The sequence below is a fragment of the Lepidochelys olivacea genome, assembly GCF_965140295.1.
Source record: "Lepidochelys olivacea isolate rLepOli2 genome assembly, chromosome: 2".
Taxonomy (NCBI): Eukaryota; Metazoa; Chordata; order Testudines; family Cheloniidae; genus Lepidochelys; species Lepidochelys olivacea.
Window position 1 is genome coordinate 102,085,001 of NC_140412.1, and position 23,421 is coordinate 102,108,421.

The 23,421-nt window shown below is 39.2% G+C and overlaps 1 long non-coding RNA gene across 1 annotated transcript in view; it reads left to right on the plus strand.

Annotated features, from left to right (window-relative positions):
- LOC311516453 overlaps positions 1 to 23,190 on the plus strand; it is a 40,820-nt gene extending 17,630 nt beyond the window's left edge. Inside the window, exon 4 of the long non-coding RNA XR_014710418.1 lies at positions 22,050 to 23,190. This is a non-coding gene — a long non-coding RNA (uncharacterized lncRNA). The remainder of the gene's footprint in view (positions 1 to 22,049) is intronic.
- Positions 23,191 to 23,421: the final 231 nt, after the last annotated feature.

Consider the following 23,421-nt stretch of genomic DNA (forward strand, 5'->3'; position numbering starts at 1 on the left):
GTGCCACTTCACTAGAACAGAATTTGACACTCTATCTCAGAGTCAGAGTGTAGCCCTAACCCATGGTCTCATGTTGGGATGAGATGGGGCTGAGTAAGGGGCCTTGGAGCAGTAGTTCTGCCACCCTTTGAAATGGTACAATATATGCTTACCCTTTGCCCCTGGCCAGCAATACTGTCCAGTTGTTGGTGGAGACATGAGTCTGTCCTCTCAGTGTCCCATATTGTGGAAGCTTGTCTTGATGGTGGTGCTTGTCTGGAATAGCAGTCTCCGTTCCCCCTCCCCAGATTATGGCTAGCAACTGTATGGATGGAAGAGGGGTGAGAAAGGTTCATGGTTCATGAGGTGGAGAAAGGGCATTCTTATGGCCAGTGACAATATGACTCTCACATTGACCTTGGTCTTTGAAGATTCAAAGTTGCAAATATTTCTTTCTAAGTATATCTCCCAAGGAATACGATTAGGCTGAAGGTGTCATGGTTCATTTTATTTGCTGGAGATTATTTTACATACCAGTGAAATTAAATTACCAGATAATTTACAAAAGAGAATATTTTTTTAAAAACAAAAAGAAAAGGAGTACTTGTGGCACCTTAGAGACTAACCAATTTATTTGAGCATGAGCTTTCGTGAGCTACAGCTCACTTCATCGGATGCATACTGTGGAAACTGCAGAAGACATTATATACACAGAGATCATGAAACAATACCTCCTCCCACCCCACTCTCCTGCTGGTAATAGCTTATCTAAAGTGATCATCAAGTTGGGCCATTTCCAGCACAAATCCAGGTTTTCTCACCCTCCGCCCCCCCCCCCCCCACACACACACACAAACTCACTCTCCTGCTGGTAATAGCCCATCCAAAGTGACCACTCTCTTTAAAATGTGTATGATAATCAAGGTGGGCTGGAAATGGAAATGTGTATGATAATCAAGGTGGGCTGTAAAAACAACAATTTTTAGCTGGATGCAGAAATCATTGAATTGATTCATTGGCTTGATTTTTTTTGTGAGGGTAGAAATATACAGAACCGCTCAGGGTAATATGCTGAAAATTGTCATCACACAATTTCACCCAAATATAAAAAAAATTGAAACCAACTAAAACAAATTAAATGGTATTTTTAAACAAATATATAATTATAGTATATCTAAAATATTAGATAGTATGCTATGTATAGTAGTGAATATACTGTAGAGTACTAATACACTATACTATCTAGTAAACCATATTAGTATATACCATAGTATAAATCTGATATAATTAAAGGCACAATGAATTTGACATTTGAAAAGAAAGTCAGGGAAATTTAGGGCTCAGTGACTTTGAAGTTAATGGAAAAACTCATTCTGACTCTTCACTGGGAACAGGACTGGGCCCTTAGTAAGAAAAAAATATGAAATAAGGGGAAAGCACTGATAACCAACTCTTTCTTGCTTTCTCCATGTGAGTCACTTCATTGATTTTCAAAGCAAGCAGGATTTGGCCTCTATGAGCTAGGTAAGTCTTGGACAACATTTATGGCCTAGCCTTGCAGCCCTTGTTTGCAAGGGCTAATCCTTACTCTCTTAGTCCCACTTACAACAGCAAAAGGGACTATTAGCATGAATAACATCTTTATTTGCATAGGCCATCATTTTCAAAAATGGGCACTGATTCTGGGTGCCCATCTTGAGGCCGATTTCCAAAGGTGTTGAGAGCACTTGCAGCGCCTATCAAACTCGTCTGGGACTATGGGCATTCAACATATCTAAAATCACAACCACTGTCACATCAATAAATGAAGGCATTCAAAAGCAGTGACCACTTTTGTAAATACTGGTTTTACTTTATGATGTTGGCATTAACAAATGCTGGTGCTGCCTTATGGGAAGCTACTGTTGTGACCAGCAGCAAATAGGGGAAAGTGATCAGTGCTCATGCACAGTGTGTTGTTCACTATTACATACAACAGTAAGAACTGGTGTGAAGAAAGCTTTCAAGCAAAGAAGATTTTATGGGGTTGACGTTAGCCACTTACTCTTATTTTGGCTCCTACTGAATGTTAGAATGAGACCGATTTAGAAACCTGTGAAAGGGCTAACGTTGACACTTCATTCACCCTATTCTAGGATTTTAAACTGTGATGTAAATTAGTCAGAAACCGGTCTTTCTTCCATTTTCTCTTTTCAAAATGTAATACAGTTAAATGACAGAGATTAATTACTAAAGTAATTACTGCTGGAAAGCAAAAGGACAGTTGTATGAGACGGTCTCTCTCATGATGACCAAGTCTTTCTTGACAATTATGCTTAATTCCAACAATGATTATTCTGTGTGGCAAAATCTATCAGCACAAGGGCACACAAGCATCGATGCATTCTCACTCACTAGGAAATATTACAGTGAGGTAATTATATTTGACTAAAACTCAGTCACTTTCACTCCCAGGGGCATCACGGGGACCGTTTTTTGTAAGGATACATATAATCTCCCTACATTGTGGCACTAAGTATCACTCTTCATTCCACTTCTGCTGCTACCTGAGTCAGAATTGACCAAGATCATTATTTTTTCCCTACCTAACCAATGCTGCCTCCCTCTCTGTCACCATCACATATACTCTGAAATTCCTGCCACCACCTCTGTGTTGTCCAGGGTACTTTTAAAGGCTTTTAGATTCAGCTGCAGAGTTTTATAAGCAAAATGAGGAGGGGTCCACATGTTTTATTGAGTGCTGCTTTTAAATACCAAAAGACGTGGGCTGTTCGCCATGTTCAAATAACTACATGGAAAAGAAACAAAAGAAATTAACTAACCCGTAACATTGCTGACGGTAGTAACTGTTTTGTGGAACCCAAGCTGTGCAGATTCCTATCTCATTGTCACCCTCATTAGATGATGTGTTGTATTTATATGGTTGACTATGCCTCTTGTAAATAGCTAGAATAAAACCTTCAGCATGCTCATATCCCTGTGAAAAAAAGAAACAGTTGCAGATCCATTAGTCTGTGCTGAAGTCTCTTGCACACAGTGCTAGAAGCTACAGGTACGTTAAAAAAGAAAGAGGATGTTATAAACCAACACTTATTCTGAGCACTTAAAGAGGGAGAACAAAAATGCTATATACTCATCTCTTGGTGTGTGCAGTTTTTTTCCCCCTTCCCTGACCTCCTGTACTAACTTGATACTCCTTTAAGAAAATTGACAAAGGCTCTTCTATATGAGCCTGAGTGAAATTGCTAAAGCGTGAGCGAGAAAGTGTGTGTGTGTGTGTGAGTGAGAGAGAGAGAGAGAGAGGCTTCAGGCTCTAGTGCTTCCTTCCAGGTGTCTTCGTCTGCATGATTTCATCTGTGAACCATAATCAACTTCCTTAATGAAATACGTAATTAACATATTATAATTGTGGTAAAGATGATTTTGACAGAAATCATTTTCCATATCTAATACTATGCTAATTTAATCTGTTCCTCACTCCCCGACATGACCTTTAGTGATTAAGTTTCATGGCAGAATTGGTTTTCTTTTTTGTATGTGTGATGGATTGATTTATCCACAGTAGTTGAGACCCCTGTCTTGCCATGGCTGTCATTTTTTTTTCTTTTGCTTTGATATGAAAATAGAACCAAGTGATGAACAGGCATATGGCAAAAAAGAAGTAAAGACCTATTGCAGTGTTTGTCTTCATGTGTGATCTTAAAAAGCCGATTACCAGTAGGATTCTAGGTAGGTAATGAGTAGATAGGCCGCTGACAAAATGCATTTGTCCCACAGGTAAAATATCTACTGAAAAACGTATCTGAAAAAAGTGCACTTTGGGTATGTGGTACCAGAAGCCAAGAAAGGTGAAATCTGAAAAAATCCTATATGGTTATCCATTCCAATATTTTCTTTCTGTACATATAGATATAGTTAATGATAACTATGAAAGTCTGAGATTCAGTTTTCAAAAGGATTCCAGTTCAATTATTTTGGGTCATAGCTACACCTAGATGAACTATTTATAGTAAATATTTAATTTGATAAATGTTAGCACTATAACAGTTCTGTAATTACTGTAACTCAAGGCAGATTTGGTTTTGTACAGTTTTGTTACTCAATATTGTTTAAAACCCTTACACAAATATTTTTCAACGTGGCGCTTCCCGTGCAACTGAGGAGACTTCCTTCCATTCCTGTGGGAAGAGCTGGTTGAATAAGATTTACCAGTTTCTTTGGGCATAATAGCAGTGAGGTTCGATGCACAGTTATATGTGGGGTCATGTTATGTACAGTTCTCAAGTATTTTGACAGCCATTGGGTATTTATGAAAATATTTGTGAATCTTGAAAATGGAGGTGGTAGAAAACTTTCCACTGAAATATGTTATCTGACAGCAAATGGCTTTGTGACAAAATGGAAATCTTTTGAAAAATCTATTCTGTTTTCACTGAAAAAAATTGAAACCTAACATTTTTTGGGGGAGGTGGGTGATTTTTGGTCTTTCAATTAAAACAAAAAATGTTCAGGAACTTTTTCAACATAAACTAAAGAAAAATCATTTTAATTTAACTGTTTCTCAGGAGAAAATAAATTATTTCCCGACCAACTCTACTCCTATGTATCCAAACTTTACTCATGATGATTCTTTGTCAATTTGCACTGGAAACTTGTCAATGGGTAATTTGGTTTTTATTATTTTTCTGTTTTAAAAGTTTCAGTTATTCATTCAGGGAGCAGAAACAATACATTTTCTAGATGACCAGTCACACAACAGAAATAGTCAACAGTTCAGTGGCAGTTCTTAACCTGAAACTGGTTTGCATAAACAGCATGATATTTAGGACTTTCTGACTAGAAATTACAATTGTAGAAATCTGACTTCACACTAAAGAAGAGAAATAGTGGTTAAGGTCTAGATCCACAAAGATACTTTAAGCGCCTAACTGTACCTTTGTCACTTTGCCTAAATGCAACAGTTAGGTACCACTGACATTCTCAAAATCACCACACAGCTGCCACCTAACCCTGTAGATGCCTAAAGTTCTGTAGTTACCTAAATTTCTGCTGCTAGGCATGCACCATACCATACCAGCCTAAAGCTACCTCAATTCTGATACCACTCCACATCTTACAAACTCCTTGGAGCCTTTGCTCATGCTTAAACTAGGCATTCCCCTGTCTCTCTCCTCAACAGGTCCCAATGGCCACTGGGACAGGGACTTGAACCTGATTCTCCTCCATCTCTAGCCACTGGGCCATAGTCAATCTCTCTCTTTTCATCTCGCTCCGGCCCCATGAGTAGTTAAGTACTTATACAAAGTGGAATAGCTCCAACAGAAGAGACTGAGAGAGTCCCACCCATTAATACCACATAACCTGGTGGTTAGGGCCCATCTTTATTCTGGGAGATGGGAGACCTGGGTTTAAATCCCTGCTCCAAATCAGGCACAGCAGGGATTTGAGTCTGTGTCTCTCATATCCCAGATGAGTACCTAGCTGCTATGGTATTGCCAGTAACAGGTTGGAGAGGACTCCTTTTCTGGTTTTTCATGAGAAATGGCTGATCTGATTTAGGGACCTAACTCCAGGGCAGTGTTCATAGCTGAGAATTCTGATCAGAGATAGGCACCTCAGGCTCAGATTAATAGGTGTTAGGCACCTTTGTGACTCTTGGCTCTGAGCCCCACCCCCTTCCTCTGCACTTCAGTCCTGGCAATCTTATGCAGCTCCCCTCTCAGCTTGCTGGCTTCCGAGAATCTCTTTCTTGGGTGCCTAACTCGCCCCATGGATAATAATGGGAGCCCTAACTGGGGGCCGAGGATTACACTATGGGGTTAGGCCTTGAAATGCCTAAGTTCCTTTGTGATTCTAGCCCTAATGTCACAATCAATAGTATTTGCAATTAATATTTCAATTAGATTTACCAATGAGAATTGTTACAACCTGTCAGGCACGGAGGGAGCAAACTTATAGCCAGGCATGGAGAATGGTTCCTAATGCCATGGTACACACTGAGAGATAAAGTGCAGAAAGCCGTTTAAAGTGAAGAGGCATATTATCAGTGGGAATTTGTTAAAGGGTTGCTATCAGGTCACTATCACATAATGAGGAATGAGTCATCTGGTCAGTTCCTGGAAGGAGATACCTGATTGGTTTCTGGAGAGCAGGTCCACCAGCTTTGATCTTGAAGGTAAAACTAATACTGGAAGTAGTAGTAGGCTCCTAGGTTTCTGCTCTACCAACTTGATTTAGCACTGAGAGCAAAGATCAGAAAATGAATAGAAAACACAGGAGCTTATATTGGGGCTTCCCATAGGGGACTAGAGCCCCCACACCTCCCAGGGCTGGAGTCAGAAGCCCAGACTCAGCCCAGCTGCTGCTGCTGCAGAATACTGTGTTCACCAGCTATTCCTATAGCATCCAAGCACTGTAACCACAGGAAAGTGTTGCAGCTCAAGAATGAGGTTCATTTGGTACATCTATATGGAGAAGCTCAGCTATCAGTTACCTGCACCATGCTCGACACTGTAATTAGTGTGTTTAAGACTCTCACTGTCATTAGCATGGATGTCACATATAAACATCCATGAGGGAAGAAACTAGTTTCATTAATCTAGCCCAGCAGTTCTTAGACTGTGGGTCGGGACCCCAAAGTGGGTTGCAGCCCTGTTTTAATGGCTGGCGTTAGACTGGCTGGGGCCCAGGGCCAAAGCTGAAGCCCGAGCCTCACCACCTGAGGCCAAGCCCCCCTACCCAGAGCCTATAAACTAAGTCTTGGCAGGGCTTAGTTTATAGGACCCTCTGAAGCCCTTGGGTTTTGGCCCCCTTGCCCAAGGTGATGGGGCTCAGGCTTTGGTCCCCTGCCTGGGGCAGCAGTGCTTGGGCACTCTCAGGCTTCAGTCCCCCCTCCTGGGGTCATGTAGTAATTTTTGTTGTCAGAAAGCGGTCACGGTGCAATGAAGTTTGAGAACCCCTGATCGAGCCTAAAATTGTAATATGGGGAAATTTAATATGAAGATAATTACCCTAACACAGATCAAGATTTTTCCTAAGGAAGTTTATTGCTGTTTCCTAGTGGTGATGGTGCAGTACAATTTTAGTTTACACTGGACAGTTTGGTATTAGAGTACTGTATATACAACCCATCCCAAGAGTTGAGGATTTTACAAACCAATTAAATATCTTGAGCCAGAGCCTCAGCTGGTGTAAATTAACATTTGTTTCCATGGAACAATGGTGACCTACATGAGTTGAGGATCTGGTCCTTTATTTATAACACATAAAAGCAAAAAAATCTACCTCTACAGAATATGATTCAGGAGTACCAAATTAAAAGGAAACTGTGTTCCTAAGTGACTGCTGATGTGACTTAATGTTGTGAACCTGAAGCTTCTCTTTTAAAAAAAAACCCAGGTGATAGACTGGGGAAAGAGAGATTTATCACTTTTTAATTAACTTAGTGTCAACTCATGAGGTTTATTTCAGTAGAAATTTGTTGACCAAAGTATTTCTGGTGAAACGTGCTACTTACTGAAGACTGAGGTATGCACGGGAAATTTCCCAGCTAGTCAGATTTTTAACCACAATACATACATTTTATAGTGTATACATTTTGTTGTGTTTTTGCCTCCACTGCATGTTGATAACAAATCTATGTTGTGAATCAGTTTTTGTATTTTGAAAGCAGTAATTTAATGAAAGAAGAAAAATACTATTTTCTGCATATTCGGATACAAATAACAATGAATTCAACTCTCAGCAAATGAAGATCCAAAAGGAAAAAAAAACAAAACCTTTTTTTGGATCCAACTAGATGTTAGAAGCTTGTGAATATATATGGTTTGGATCTTATTTCTAGTTCCAGTTTCCCTCGGAAACCTGCAGGCTGTGTCTTTGGCTCCTTTGGGGTAGCTCGCCTTCCTGACGTATAATTTTCTACATATTCATAAACTTCACTGAACATCTTCAGATAATCTGGCACCTCTCCAAACACTCACATGGTCTGAGGAAGTCATAGACACTTCAGTCAGGGATCTGCATAGACCCTTGAGCTGGAAGGCAATTTCTACAGTTGGCATCCTATGGCATCCCTCCAATAGCTCTACCCTAGCCAAGAATATCAAACCTAAACTCAGTAAAATGGCACTGTGTTATATAGATGAGCAACATGTCATGATTCTTCTGACTCAAAATGACACTAGGTTGAATCACAATGTCTGAATGGTCCTTATGAAACAACTAAGCGTGTTCTGAAGAAGTCATGAATATTATAAAATAGATTTGAAGAGGAAATATGAAATTAGGAATGTTGTGCCTACATTGTTTTTGCTTTTTCCAGGGTGGGGAGGGAGGGTGGGATGACAGTTAAAAATTTCAGCATAGGAATGTTGCCACGGTTTGGTCTGGACGTGTAATGGGCTATTTCATACTTTTTTTTTAAAACTTGAGACTGTATGAAAATACCCATAGTTCATTGCTCTGTAGCATGAACTCAACACATCACACAAATAGCTTGCTGCAACCTACTGTAATAATGTTAAGCATTAAAGTTTAAAAGAAATACAGTAAAATTTTACAGTTTGTTTTCAAAGAAATAACACTTTCTTAAGAGGCAAGGGGAAGCAGCTAATCTGAGAGTGAACTGATACTTCCATGATGAAGTAGTGCAAAATATGTTGTTTTATTATGACTTAAGGCCATTCATTAAAATTGATCAGCCAATCAGAATGCAAGATCAACTACAAGGCATTTTAGACTTTATCTTAAATGAAAAACTGAATTTGTGCAGGAAAAATCCATGTACAAATCCTTCAACCTGCCCCAAGACACAAATTCTGCAGCCATTATGTGAGTCAGATTGTAGGGTAACATTTAAATATCAGTTCCATATGACTAGAGATGTGTCAATAATTCTAAAGATAGAGATGTGTCAAGAAGCAGTTGGCTGAGTCAGCTAACTGCAATATTTGCTGACTCTTACAGCTGCATACAGTCACCTAGCAACTTTCATTCAACAGCCTCAATTTTGTTGGTATACTGATAAACTGACAACACACACGGCCCTGCAATCTAATTTGAAGATGAATTGTATTCCTTTTCATTTCAGCTCAAAGTCCATGCAGTATAACAATATGGTGCTTAAGCACAGTGCCACGGTTACAGCCTGGAACAAACACATATTTTCAGCATGCCTCACAATTTGCCTTGTCAATTTCTGCTCTCAATTGCACCAGTGTAAATCCAGGAGTAACTCCAATTAAGATACTTTGGAATAATAGCAGGGCTTTAATTGAGAGCAGAATTTGGTCCATGAGGTCTAACATATTATTTGCATTGTTTAAAGGGATGCTGTCAAGATAAAAAATCATATTCATCAAAATATTGTGTTGCTAACAGCACCTTAGATTACTAAAACTGAAATATTTTAAAAGGCTTACTTTACTTTTCACCAGGTATGCTGTCGACTTGGACACCAAATGACATATCTGTCTCTGGCCAATTTGACTTTCTGGTTTGTATTCAGCAGCACAGTGTCATTGTGAGTGGCTTCACACAACACTGTCAGGGCAAGGTTAAATCAAAGAAAATTATCTTTTCTAGAATATATTTCAAAACATTATGATATTTCTGTTCATTAACCATGCAATGCAGCCAACTGTCTCTTCCATTCCAGTCCAGAGAGACCCCGCCTGATGCTATCAGTCAGCACAGGCTGTGTTTAGCTAGTCTAGGAGCTGGATAGCAAAGGAAACGGAAGAGTCCTGTTTGTGTGTTGCCATTTCACTAAGAGTCCTCTTTATATTCAAAGTCCCAACACCTTTGTACCATAAAGGACACTACAGGTCTCATGTTACAGTACCCTCCGATAAATGAATTCACAAGAGGGTAAAATTTCCCTCTGAAACTCCTTGAGTTACAACATGTGAAATTCAAGTAATCAGTTCTCCTAAGGTGGGAAGAATTTGGGCCAGCACAAAAGGGGAAAGGAACTGTCAGTAAAAGTCTCACAGACCCTAACCTACTCCCATGCTGATCTCTTGGCCCCGCTTTTCTTGCCTCTGGCCCCCCACAACCTCCTGCCCTTTGGCTTGTCTTCATGAGAAAATTAGGTAGTGTTAGAATTCTATCTTGGGGAGTTGTGTTAACATGATGTTAAACATGACTTCAGAATCAATATAGACAGGGATTATAATGTTTAACATTGTGTTGGGTAAACTTTAATGGACCCATACTGTTAACCATGTTCAGCTGACAGAATATTAAACTTGACTTGTTCCTGTCTATACTGAGTGCGAACATTATATTCAACTCCTCAAAGTTGTGTTTTAACACCACTTGATTTTATAATGAAGAGAAGTCCCAAAAGGTATTTTCAGACACATGGGGCATTATTGCTCTATCCATAGCATAAACTGGTACTTTGTAGAGGGGAGATCAGTGAATCCAGCAGTTGATAGACTCATAGACTTTAAGATCAGAAGGGACCATCATAATCATCTAGTCTGACTTCTTGCACATTGCAGGGAACAGAACTTTGCCCATCCACTACTATAATAGACCCATAACCTCTGGCTGAGTTACTAAAGTCCTCAAATTATAATTTAAAGACTTCAGTTACAGAGAATCCACCATTTACACTAGTTTAAACCTGCAAGTGACCCACGTCCCACGCTGCAGAAGAAGGTGAACCCTTCCTCCCCCGAGGTCTCTGCCAATCTGACCTGGGGGGAAATTCCTTCCCAGCTCCAAATATGGTGATCAGTCGAACCCTGAGAATGTGGGCAAGACCCACCAGCCAGACACCTGGGAAAGAATTCCCCGTAGTACCTCAGAGCCCTTGTGTCCCATCACTGGCCATTGCAGATATTTTCTGCTAGCAGTGGCAGATCAGCTACATGCTATTATAGGCAGTTGCATCATACCATTCCCACCATAAACTTTATCAAACTCAGTCTTGAAGCCAGTTAGGTTTTTTGCCCCCACTGCTCCCCTTGGAAGGCTCTTCCAGAATTTCACTTCCCTGATGGTTAGAAACCTTTGCCTAATTTCGAGCCTAAACTTCTGATGGCCAGTTTATATCCATTTGTTCTTGTGTCCACACTGGTGCTTAACTGAAATAACTCCTCTCCATCCCTGGTATTTATCCCTCTGATGTATTTATAAATAGCAATCATATCTCCCCTCAGCCTTCATTTGGTTTTGCTAAACAAGCCAAGCTCTTTGGGTCTCCCCTCACCATGCAGATTTTCCATTCCTCTGATCATCCAGGCAGCCCTTCTCTGCACTCTTCCTGTCTGAATTCATCTTTCTTAAACATGGGAGTCCAGACCTGCACGCAGTTTTCCAGAGGTGGTCTCACCAGTGCCTTCTTTAATGGTACTAACACTTCCATATACGTACTGGAAATGCCTTGCCTGATTGCATTAGCCTTTTGCGATTGCATTAGCCTTTTGCATGGCTGCATCCTGTGATCAACCAATACATGCAGGTCTTTCTTGGTCTCTGTTTCTTCCAACCAATAAGCCCCCATCTTATAGAAAACATTCTTGTTATTAGTCCCTAAGTGCATGATGTTGCATTTTGCACTATGAAATTTCATCCCATTTTCATTATTCCAGTTTTCAAGGTGTCAAGGTTCCTTCCACACTCTGAACTCTAGGGTACAGATGTGGGGACCTGCGTGAAAGACCCCCTAAGTTTATTCTTACCAGCTTAGGTTAAAAACTTCCTGAAGGCACAAATTTTGCCTTATCCTTGAACCCTGTGCTGCCACCACCGAGCATGTTAAACAAAGAACAGGGAAAGAGCCCACTTGGAGACATCTTCCCCAAAAATATCCTCCCAAGCCCTACACCCCCTTTCCTGGGGAAGGCTTGATAAAAATCCTCACCAATTTGCACAGGTGAACACAGACCCAAATGCTTGGATCTTAAGAACAATGAAAAAGCAATCAGAATCTTAAAAGGGGAATTTTAATTAAAGAAAAAGTAAAAGAATCACTTCTGTAAAATCAGGATGTAAATACCTCACAGAGTAATCAGATTCAAAACATAGAGAATCCCTCTAGGCAAAACCTTAAGTTACAAAAAGACACAAAACCAGGAATATACATTTCATTCAGCACAGCTTATTTACCAGCCATTTAAACAAAAGGAAATCTAACACATTTCTAGCTAGATTACTTACTAACAAGTTCTAATACTCCATTCCTGTTCTGTTCCCGGCAACCATTCCTGTTCTGTTCCCGGCAACAGCATCACACAGACAGACAGACAGACTCTTTGTTCCCTCCCACCCTCCAGCTTTTAAAGTAACTTGTCTCCTCATTGGTCATTTTGGTCAGGTGCCAGCGAAGTTATCTTAGCTTCTTAACCCTTTACAGGTGAAAGGGTTTTGCCTCTGGCCAGGAGGGATTTTATAGCACTGTGGACAGAAAGGTGGTTACCCTTCCCTTTATATTTATGATACAAGGTTATCCAGATCTTCTTGTATGATATTCTGGTCCTCCTCCGTATTGACTATACCTCCGCAAATTTTATTAGCAGACTCTCACTTTTTGTGCCAAGGCCATTCATAAAAATGTTAAATACGATTGGTTCCAAGACCAATCCTTGAGGAACTCCACCAGTAACCTCCATCCATCCTGACAGTTCACTTTTCAGTATGATCCATTGTAGATTCCCCTTTAACCAGTTATTTATGCACCTTTCAGTTCTCATACTAATCCCCATCTTCTCGAATTTAACAAATAATTTTCCATGTGGTACTGTATCAAATGCCTTTCTGAAATCCAGGCAGATTAGCTTTACTGCATTTCCTTTGTCTACCCAATTCTTCCCTTTCCATGGAACTCCTCTAGAGAGACTCATTAATACAGGAACCCTGCGGCCCCATAATTATTTACTGAATTCAAATTACCAACAAAACATGTCCATAATTGTATTTATTAAAAATTTCCATGAAAATTTTTGAATAAAAACATATAAAACCAAAACATGGGTCAGTTTCATGCCCTGTGAATTGAAACAACTGTTGCAAAATAATTTTTAAAAATTTCCACCATCTCTACTAAAACCAATACAAAACAAAACTGACAAATACCCTCACCCCCAAGAAACACCACTGTTAGCAAGAACACACTTCAGAACAAGATCACCCCAACCTCCAGATTCCCAAAATGGAATCTTCACCTCCCAAATGTCCACATAACCCTAAGATGACCTTCCAGGGCTGCTGTTAAGACTAATAGATTTGGGCTATTATATACCAAGGGGACCTGTAAGTTCCAGTTGAGGGCCAATCACGAGGAAGTTTCCTCTCTTATATAGCCAGGAAACTCCACCTTGAGCAATAGAGCTGATCAAAAATTTTCCAACAGCCTATTTCAACTAAATTTCCTTTAGAAAAAAATCAATACAAAACGTTGAAATAATGTTAAAATGCATCTTCCTACCCCCATGAATGGACATGCTGGTTGCTTGGGGCACATCTAGGCACAGGTGGAAGTAGAACAGCTTAAAAAAGGTTTATTTTCTAACACTACTGATATTTTAGTATCCCTTAAAATCTGTACATACAGCTCACCATGCACACCTCTGTTTCAAGATACTTCTGTTTTTCTGCATTGTCTTGCAGCTTATCAGGTATCCTGTCAATGAGACATTAGTTAGCATTCTGGGTCATTAAGTCAGTGTGTAAAGTTTGCAGTAAATATTGGCAAGCCTTGATATGAATTTCAATTAAGAACTGTATGGGCTCTCATATACACATGTCTTACACTAGTGTTATTACTCCTGATACATACTGGTATAAATGAGAAAAGAAAAAGGCCCTGTATATTTTTATTAAGCCTCATTGCTACTAGAAATGAACTGGTTAGGAACCCCTCTTCCTCTCGAACAACCAATCAAAAACTTGGTCTGTGCCCAAGCCAAGGTTTTTGGTTTTTTTTTAGGTCAAAAACATTTAACATCCCTTTATTTTTTAACGCCTCTTCATTTACTTTGCCACCTGGATGCTGAAGTCCCAAATTATCATGAGAAAGCATCTTCTTGTGAGATTACCAGTCCAATTTTCCAGACCAATGATTATCTTGGACAAACCTCAGGTAAGCATCCAAGCTTTTTGGATGGTTATCCAAAACCAAACTGTATGCCCTTCATATTCTGGCTTGCCCTTCCCTAGTTCCTACTTGGTCATCTAACAAAATTAATAGCCACATCAAATTATGTGAATCATTCTGTCTGAGCCAGCAAGCAAGAAAATCCTGAGATGAAGACACATTTTTGTCTATGATTCAGTCAAGAACTTTCTGGATGGTAGACATTCTGAGGTGAATCCACCACCTTGTCTCAGATGTTGGTTCTGAGGACAAACTTGTGGAAGAAAGATATAGGGACTGTATTCCTGAACTTACATAGTACCTAAGAGGCACATGCCTCTTAGGTGGGTATTAGGGCTGTCAATTAACTGCAGTTAACTCATGCAATTAACTAAAAAAAAATTAATCGTGATTAAAAAATTAATTGCGATTAATCACAGTTTTAATTGCACCATTAAACAATAGAATACCAATTTAAATTTATTAGATACTTTGGATGTTTTTCTACATTTTCATATAGTATTCTGTGTTGCAATTGAAATCAAAGTGTATATTATTTTTGATTACATATATTTGCACTGTAAAATGATAAACAAAAGAAATAGTATATTTCAATTCACCTCATACAAGTACTGTAGTGCAATCTCTTTGTTGTGACAGTGCAACTTACAAATGTAAGATTTTTTTGTGTTACAAAATTGCACTCAAAAACAAAACAATGTAAAACTTCAGAGCCTACAAGTCCACTCAGTCCCACTTCTTGTTCAGCCAATTGCTAAGACAAACAAGTTTGTTTACATTTACAGGAGATAATGCTGCCCACTTCTTATTTACATTGTCACCAGAAAGTGAGAACAGGCATTTGCATGGCACTTTTGTAGCCAGCATTCAAGGTGTTTCTGTGCCAGATACGCTAAACATTTGTAGGCCCCTTCATGCTTCGACCACCATTCCAGAGGACATGCTTCCATGCTGATGACACTCATTAAAAAAACAATGTGTTAATTAAATTTGTGACTGAACTCCTTGAGGGAGAATTGTATGTCCCCTGTTCTGTTTTACCCGTATTCTGCCATATATTTCATGTTATAGCAGTCTCGGATGATGACCCAGCACATGTTGTTCATTTTAAGAACTCTTTCACTGCAGATTTGACAAAATGCAAAGAAAGTACTTCAATGTGAGATTTCTAAAGATAGCTACAGCACTTGACCCAAGGTTTAAGAAGCTGAAGTGCCTTCCAAAATCTGAGAGGGACAAGGTGTGGAGCATGCTTTCAGAAGTCTTAAAAGAGCAGCACTCTGATGTGGAAACTACAGAACCCGAACCACCAAAAAAGAAAATCAACCTTCTGCTGGTCGCATCTGATTCAGATAATGAAAATGAACATGTGTCGGTCTGCACTGCTTTGGATTGTTATCGAGGAGAACCGTCATCAGCATGGACGCATGTCCCCTGGAATGGTGATAGAAGCATGAAGGGACATACGAATCTAAAGCGCAGCTGGCACGTAAATATCTTGCAACCCCTGCTACAACAGTGCTATGAGAACACCTATTCTCACTTTTAGGTGACATTGTGAACAAGAAGCGGGCAGCATTATCTTCTGAAAATGTAAACAAACTTGTTTGAGTGATTGACTGAACAAAAAGTAGGACTGAGTGGACTTGCAGGCTCTAAAATTTCACATTGTTTTATTTTTGAATACAGTTTTTTGTACATAATTCTACATTTGTAAGTTCAACTTTCATAATAAAGAAAGAGTTTGCACTATAGTACTTGTATTAGGTGAACTGAAAAATACTATTTCTTTTGTTTTTATATAGTGCAAATACTTGTAATCAAAACTAAATATAAAGTGAGCACTGTATACTTTGTATTCTGTGTTGTAATTGAAATCAATATATTTGAAAATGTAGAAAACACCCAAAAATATTCAAATAAATGGTATTCTATTATTGTTAACAGTGTGATTAATCTCGATTAATTTTTTAATTGTTTGACAGCCCTAGCGGATATGTTTTTAGACAATGTTATTACCAAACTTTAGACTTTCTAAATTACAATTTCCATTGTATGTTATTGCATACCTTGGTTGGGTCTTTCACATGCAGCTGGTATAGTTTTTACACACACACACACACGGTTCTCTCTTTGCTAAAAAAAATCAAATCAAATAATAATAGTGTTTTGGGTTTTTTTATTATGTTGGAAAGTTTACATATACTTATCCCTCCCCCCACAACTCCTTCAGGGCTTATTTAATTACGGTCTTGTACAAAGCTCTGCTTTATGGGATTTGGGTTTATGGGAAGTTCAGTTTTGCCTTTTCTTTTATTTCAACTGAGAGTCTCCTTATGCCACATTTGACTGTTTTATTTTTATGATTTAAAGCAATAAATTGTAATTTAAAGAAAGAAAGGAGACCAGGTCTTTTTTGAATTTGCCTTTGTATTTCCTAGTACAGAACGCAAGCAATAACTTCTGGCTGTAACTTATATATATGTTTAGTGGCAGGGGAAGGAAATTATTAGCTACTTTTTATATAGATATATTTTTAACAAAGCATTGGGGATTTATATGAACACAATTGTTTGGAAAGTCCCAGAAGAATAATGCTGAGTGACGTGAAGTTATATATATGTATGCAAGTCTTTCAAAAGTCCACATGGCCTACAGTCTTCATATCTGAAAGAGCTTCAGACTGTTATACACATAAAAATGTTTAGAAAAAATGACATATTTTTATTACTTTTATCTGACGATCTGAGTTCCAGAACATGCATACATATATATTATATATATATATATAATATATATGTATGCATGTTCTGGAACTCAGATTGTCAGATATATATATGTTATCAGTATTGTTTTAATGCAAAAAGAGGAACCTTCTTCCCCCGTCTTTTTACACTTAGCCTCAGGGCTTGGTTTGACTTTTTCATGTGTAGGGTGCCTAAACACAGAGAAAAGTCTGGACTATGCAGAGTATAAGAAAGAAAAACAATCTCCCCCCCCCCAAAAAATATTCTTTATATTTAGTGGAATGATTCAGATTTATAGGTTGCTGCTGACAAACCTGGCCCTTGCTGATTATGTCACATAAATCACATACTGAATGCCCCAGACACATTTTTCTAATATTTAATATTTGACAAGGATTTACACAATAGTGACACAATGCCAAACCTAATGCTGTTTAAATCTTCAACTAGCCAGCTTTTTAAACATGGGGGTGGGATGGGATAGCCTATTATGGGCAACACTTATTTTACTCTGAAAGGATCCAATTTAAATCTCTCTCGATGCCATAGGAATTGTTGACTATCTAATTACTGTGTAGCAGCAGATAATTTACATATTGGGCCATGTATTGAGTCGTTACAGGGCAAATAGATGTAGTTATTTCTGCTTTCAAAACCAAAAGCATAATATATTATGTGGATGATTGAACTGGTGCAGATAAAATAAGAATTGACCTGCATCTTTGCACAAAAGTTGAACTGAGCTAAAGCAAACCATTTTATTCACAGGCTAACTGCTCTTACAGATTGGAAGTTCATTTTAGGGCCACATACTGCCCTCAAACCATCCTCTATGAGGGGCGGTAGCTTTGTTGGTGGGAGAGCATGTCCCACCAACATAGCGCTGTCCACACCAGCGCTTTTTGTTGTTAAAACTTTTGTTGGACAGGAGCGTGTTTTTTCACACCTGTGATCGACAAAGTTTTAATGACAAAGGTGCAGTGTAGACATAACCTTACTGATAAAGGGAGTAAGAGAAGATCCTATCCTGTTATGTACATTCTGTTTCACCAAAGTGTGTCATGTAGGATTTTAAATGAAAATCAGGATCACGATGATCATTAATATCATTGTGAAATGTACATACAGATAATATGTAAAATGTTTTGTGTGTATAATGAAAATCTGTTCCTAAAGTCTGAATCCATGCCAAGTTCACACACAGGTTTCTGCCAGACAAAGGATGTTGATTCACCTGGCTCTATCAGTCCATATGTAAATTAAGCATTGTAAGGTAGCATAATGGGGAGTCATTTATATATGAAGTCAACAGGAGGATGTGAAATCAACAAGAAAAACAAGCGCTGGGGATTCTACTGTCTCTGAGAACAGACAATGAACTTCGGGGTTATAATTAGAAGGCAAGGAGGTATCCCTTTATCCTGCACCTAAGAAGTAACTGGACAGCACGTTTACATTAATGAAAACAGGATCCCAATCAGCCTTGGTTGGAAATGATGAAAAAAGACTTTGGGTGACATAAAATTGCTTTAGATAGGAAGTTAGCAGGATAAATTAAGCTTAGTCTCTAGAAAGTGAGTATTGATTTTGTTTGATATGTAACCCTTTGGTTTCCATTATCCTTACTCATTTCTCTTAAATCTCATTATTTCATAATACATTTATGGTTGTTTTCACTATAAATATATGTCTGTAGTATTGTACAAGGAGCTGATCATGAGTTGAATCAATTGAGCTGGTACATTGTTCCATTGGGGACAGCATACCTGGTATTACTGAGCATGTTCAGTGGATAAGGGGCTGAACTCTACAGGGAGAAGGCTTCAAAGGATCTTGGGGACTGATGTGCCTCTCTTGTTAACCTTCAAGGCAAAATAAGGGCTGATATAGCCCAGAGGAGATTATTTGGGTGGCTAACAGACCGGAGGTGTCAGGGAGCTGACACCTAGTCAAGCACAAGCAACCCAACTGCCATGTTTTTACAAAGATCTAAAATCATGATAGGAGCACTAATCCTTTGTGAATAAGACCTCTATAAAACTTCAGTCAATAAGTGTTTAATACAGATATTGACTAAAGTGTATAGGATACTGATTCATAAAGGTCTAGAGCTAACAGTATTGAGCACTGTTCATGATTTGCATTCTAAATCACCTTGCAAATTAATGGCATTTACCTGAGAGGAAAGTTAAAAAGTGTTGAGCAGTGACTGCTCAGGAAAGTAACTCATTAAGTATCAAACCAAATGAAACTATCAAAGGGATTTATGCTATTCAGAACACCTGGTTCTAATTAAAAAAGGGATATCTATGCCAATTAGCATAGGAATGTGTTTACACATTTAATTTATTTTTAAATGGCATGATTCTTGGCCTTGTGGCAGTATCTTCCTGAGACAGGCTTAGAATTTGGCAGTTGCTAGTGACAGACTCATATGAATATATATGGTAGTTGTTGACAGTAACTACACCTTAAATAAGTGGTACCCAGTCTGTAGCTCTACATGGATTATTTGAGCAACTCATGTAACTATTGTGGAGTAGATGTCAGAAGCATTAGGCTGGTCTTGGTCAGAGCAACAAGAGCATTGGTCTCAGGAGTACTCCTATGCAATCCAACGCCCAATGGGCACACAGATTAGAGAACCAAGATCCGTCCCCATCCCTCTAAGCAGTCAGCTTCATTTAACTATTTGGACCAGGAACTACTGGGATAAATGAATAAGCAACTATTTTGACTAACATGGTCTGGTGGGTTGAGAACTAGCTACTTTTATTTTCTAATTCATGCTCTGCCTCACTTTGGGGCCTTGGGAAAGTCTTTTAACCACTGGTTTTAGTTCCTCTATCTGTAGAATGGGGCTAATAATTCGTACCTTCCTAACTCAGAAGGCTGTTGTAGGATAGGATGAAAGATGGTCTTGTGGAAAAGGTACAGGACTAGGACTCAGATGATTGAAATTAAATTTCTGGCTCTGCCAGTGTCTCTGTGGGTTCTTGAGCAAATCACTTAGGCCTGAGCTATAAACTTATGCTAGCAAAACTTTTGATGGTAGACATTGGTTAGGAGTGTGGGTTTTTTGTTTTTTTTTACCGACATTGCTATGCTAACAAAAGCCCTAGAGCTGATGTACTTATACCAGTATAACTGCTTTACCAGTATACCCTATGCCAGCTTCTGGGCCTGTGGTTAAAAGGCCATAATACAGCCCCGCATGTTTTGTTAGACAATGTTTACATAATACCCTGAAAAAATCTTGTCCTGATTCAATGACTTTTGAAGTCAATGGAAGTCTTTCCACTGACTTCAGTTGGCATTGGATTAGGCTCTAAATCAGTAAGAGCTAAGTATTATTATCAATAACATATAGTTAGAGTCAACTTTTGCTGCTTATGGGATTTTTATATTTATGTTCCAGAGAACAAAATTATCTTATTTCATCAACAATTATTTTCCCATAGTATATTCTTCACCATCTGTCTAGAAGATATTGGTTTACTATATTGACCTCATTTCCCATTATCACTGTAATTTAACATCTATATTTGTATTTCACAGATATTTTGTATAATTAAAAAAATTACAGATACAATCTGGGCACAATGATAGGCACAGAGTAAACTTTGCAACCAGATAACAGTGTTCATAGTTTCTTAGGATTTGAGAGGAGAGAACCTGCAAGTTAAAGACAGAAAAATGAGTTGGTACAGAGAAAAGAAACTCAATTAAAGAGTAGATCAGTATTTGTAATATGAGTGTCATGAACATAATTTCCCTTGAACTCTTCTGCATCAGAGATTCCCAAACTCTGATGCATGGAACACTTGCTGTTGTCTGCAGAAAGTTGACTGGTAAGAGTGATGGCTTCTCCTCTGATTCTAATCGCTACTTCCCATTAAAGACAGGTCAGATAAATTAAATGTTTTCCTAATATTACTTTACCATGGAAGCAATTGCTGTATTTGCTACAGGGATGTTATACGAGCACAAATGAGATGGAAGGGAGGACTGTGCATTTACATGGTTCATTAGACAATCTGTATTAAAATATGGTCTGTGCTATGCAAACGTTTGAGAACCACTGTTCTACAAAGCTTAATAGAACATTGCATTGAGTTTTCATAGTTCTGGGGAAGACAGTAGCCCTATAATAAAGGATGATGGTCAGGAAGGGTCATGGCCAAGCACACTCTTTGCTATACAGCTAAATCCAGGAGATGTCTACTTTGATCATTTAAGGTAACATCCTAATTGTCATGACCAGGACTTGGGTGGTCAGACCCAGAGCTGGAATTAGGAGTCAAGCCAAAAGTCACACCAGAGTTGGAATCGGGAGTCAAGCCAAGGGTCAGAACTGGAACCAGAGTCAGAGACCAGGGCAGGTATCAGGAAGAAGGCAGGAACCAGGAATAGTTCAGGAAAGCTGGAACCAGGAGCAAGGCAGGGAAGCAGGGCTCAAGAGTCAAACAAGAAGGCAGCATCTGATGTAGCAACCAGCCAGTAATTCACCTAGTTGCACAGACACCTTTCTATACCCCATTCTGACTTCAGTAGTACAGTTGGACCAACTGGTGAGCTGGACACTTTTCCAGTCAGGACTCCCATGGGCTCTGCCTCTGGTGGGGTCAGGGTTCCATTAGGCACTCAGTCCACTTGTCACTAGCAAGCCAGTAGGTGGTGGCCAGGATGGAAAGGCTGCCTGGGGACCACGAACCCTCAAACTAATTCCAAACACAGAAGTTTTCCTGTCCAAGATGCTCATTGTCATCTTATCCTATTTGTCAGCATTAGAACTTGGTCAAAAATCAGAATCTAATTTCAAGTCCCCAAATGCTGGTGCTTCAGATACAATGGAATCCAGATCTGATCACCCCTGTTTTTTGGTACTAATCTTGTAAAACAAAAACTTTGTTTGCTTGTTAAAGAAACACTACAAACCAGAAAGTGCGTATGTGAGCCCTCAAACTTCAGTGGTCTGGCCAAAATGGATCTCAAATATGAACCACCCATGGTAGACCGCGGTTTGTAATATGAGTGACATGGAGATAATTTCCCTTGAAATCTTCTGCATCAGAGATTCCCACATATTTATTTTGCTAAACCAAAGTCTGGATAATGAAGGTTGCAATGCCAAAACATTAGCACTGCTTCCTCTGTCCATCTCTAGTATGCATTGGTTGTAAGGGAGAATCATATTCTTATTATCTGTCTTGCAGAAAGCAGCTCACATGGACTCCATTCCTACTGCTGATTTGTGCTTCTTCCCCTCCCTCCCGCCATCTTCTGTGTCATCTACTCTTCACCAAGAAAGAGCAGGGGCCACAATATCATCTACTAATAGCACTGTGACAGAGTGCTAGGAGCCTAGACCTGACCCAGCACTCTGGTCACGAAAGTACTAGCTTTCCCCCCTGGGGTGGATCCAGTTTGGGGGATGGGTGCTCAGTGGCTTGATTAGGTAGGAGGTGGATGAGCTAATGAGAAGAATCAACCCATCAGCTGGGAACAGTTAGAGGACCAGAAGGAAGTGCAAGGGGGAAAGGGTGGCAGGGGCCTGGTGAAACAGGATCTCAGGATGGTGAAATCTGTCCTGTCCCTCCCCAAAAAGTGAGCTGAGGTAGAAGTTTACTTTTAATTGTATGTTGATGCAGAAGATTGTTCTGGTGAATTGGTGAAGGGAACCCAGTAAATAACACACTGGTGCTTATAAACTGGGAAGCCTTCAGCCTGTTTGTGGTAGTCAAAGGGTGGAGAGGGGAACCTATTACAAGCACAAATGCAAAGCCCTTAAGAGATGGTTCACAAGATGCCCTGAGCGATCTGGAGTTAGATATACATAACACACTCAATGGCTATGGGAGAATAGGAGAGGTTCAGGTGTAGAAGATGCCTTTTAGTTCTCTGGGCTATTGAAAGGAGATCTGAGAAAACTCAAACACGAGTGAAAAGATTTTCAGAGACTGCTGAGAAGAAAAGACAAACATTCTGACAAGGCAAAAAGATGGAGGAATGCCTCAAATAGAGATCGTGATGACTGGGACTCTGGTTACTCAAGTCACAGTAGGTAAAAGCAAATGAGCAAGGTTTTTGAGATGTAAATTACACTAGAATCAGTGAAATACTGGGAGGAAGAGGAGGAGGCCATTTAACCACAACAAAACGACTGCTTGTTTTAATGCCACCTAATAAAAAGACACAGGAAATGAAAGTAGACACAGCGAAAATGAACAAAATACTGATTGGAGTACCAAACACAGTCCATTTTCCTCAGTAGGTTAGAGCTAAATAGTGGGATGCAACACAGCGTAATCAAGCAGTTATCACATTCAGAATAAAAGTGTCTTAGACATCAATCTAACTTGCAACAATTTCATCCCTAGTAAGACTCCTTCTGTTCTGATAAAGAGCTTGTCTGTTTTAGAAAAGTTGCACCAGTTTAAATCAAATTAAAATATCTGGTTAAACTGCGAAATTGATGCACTTAAACCATTTAATTCTTGCATTGATAAATTGCTATATTAAGTGAAACAAGTTTAATTGAGGGTTAAGCCAATTTAAGTGTCTTAACTGCAGGTTTGCACCAGTTTA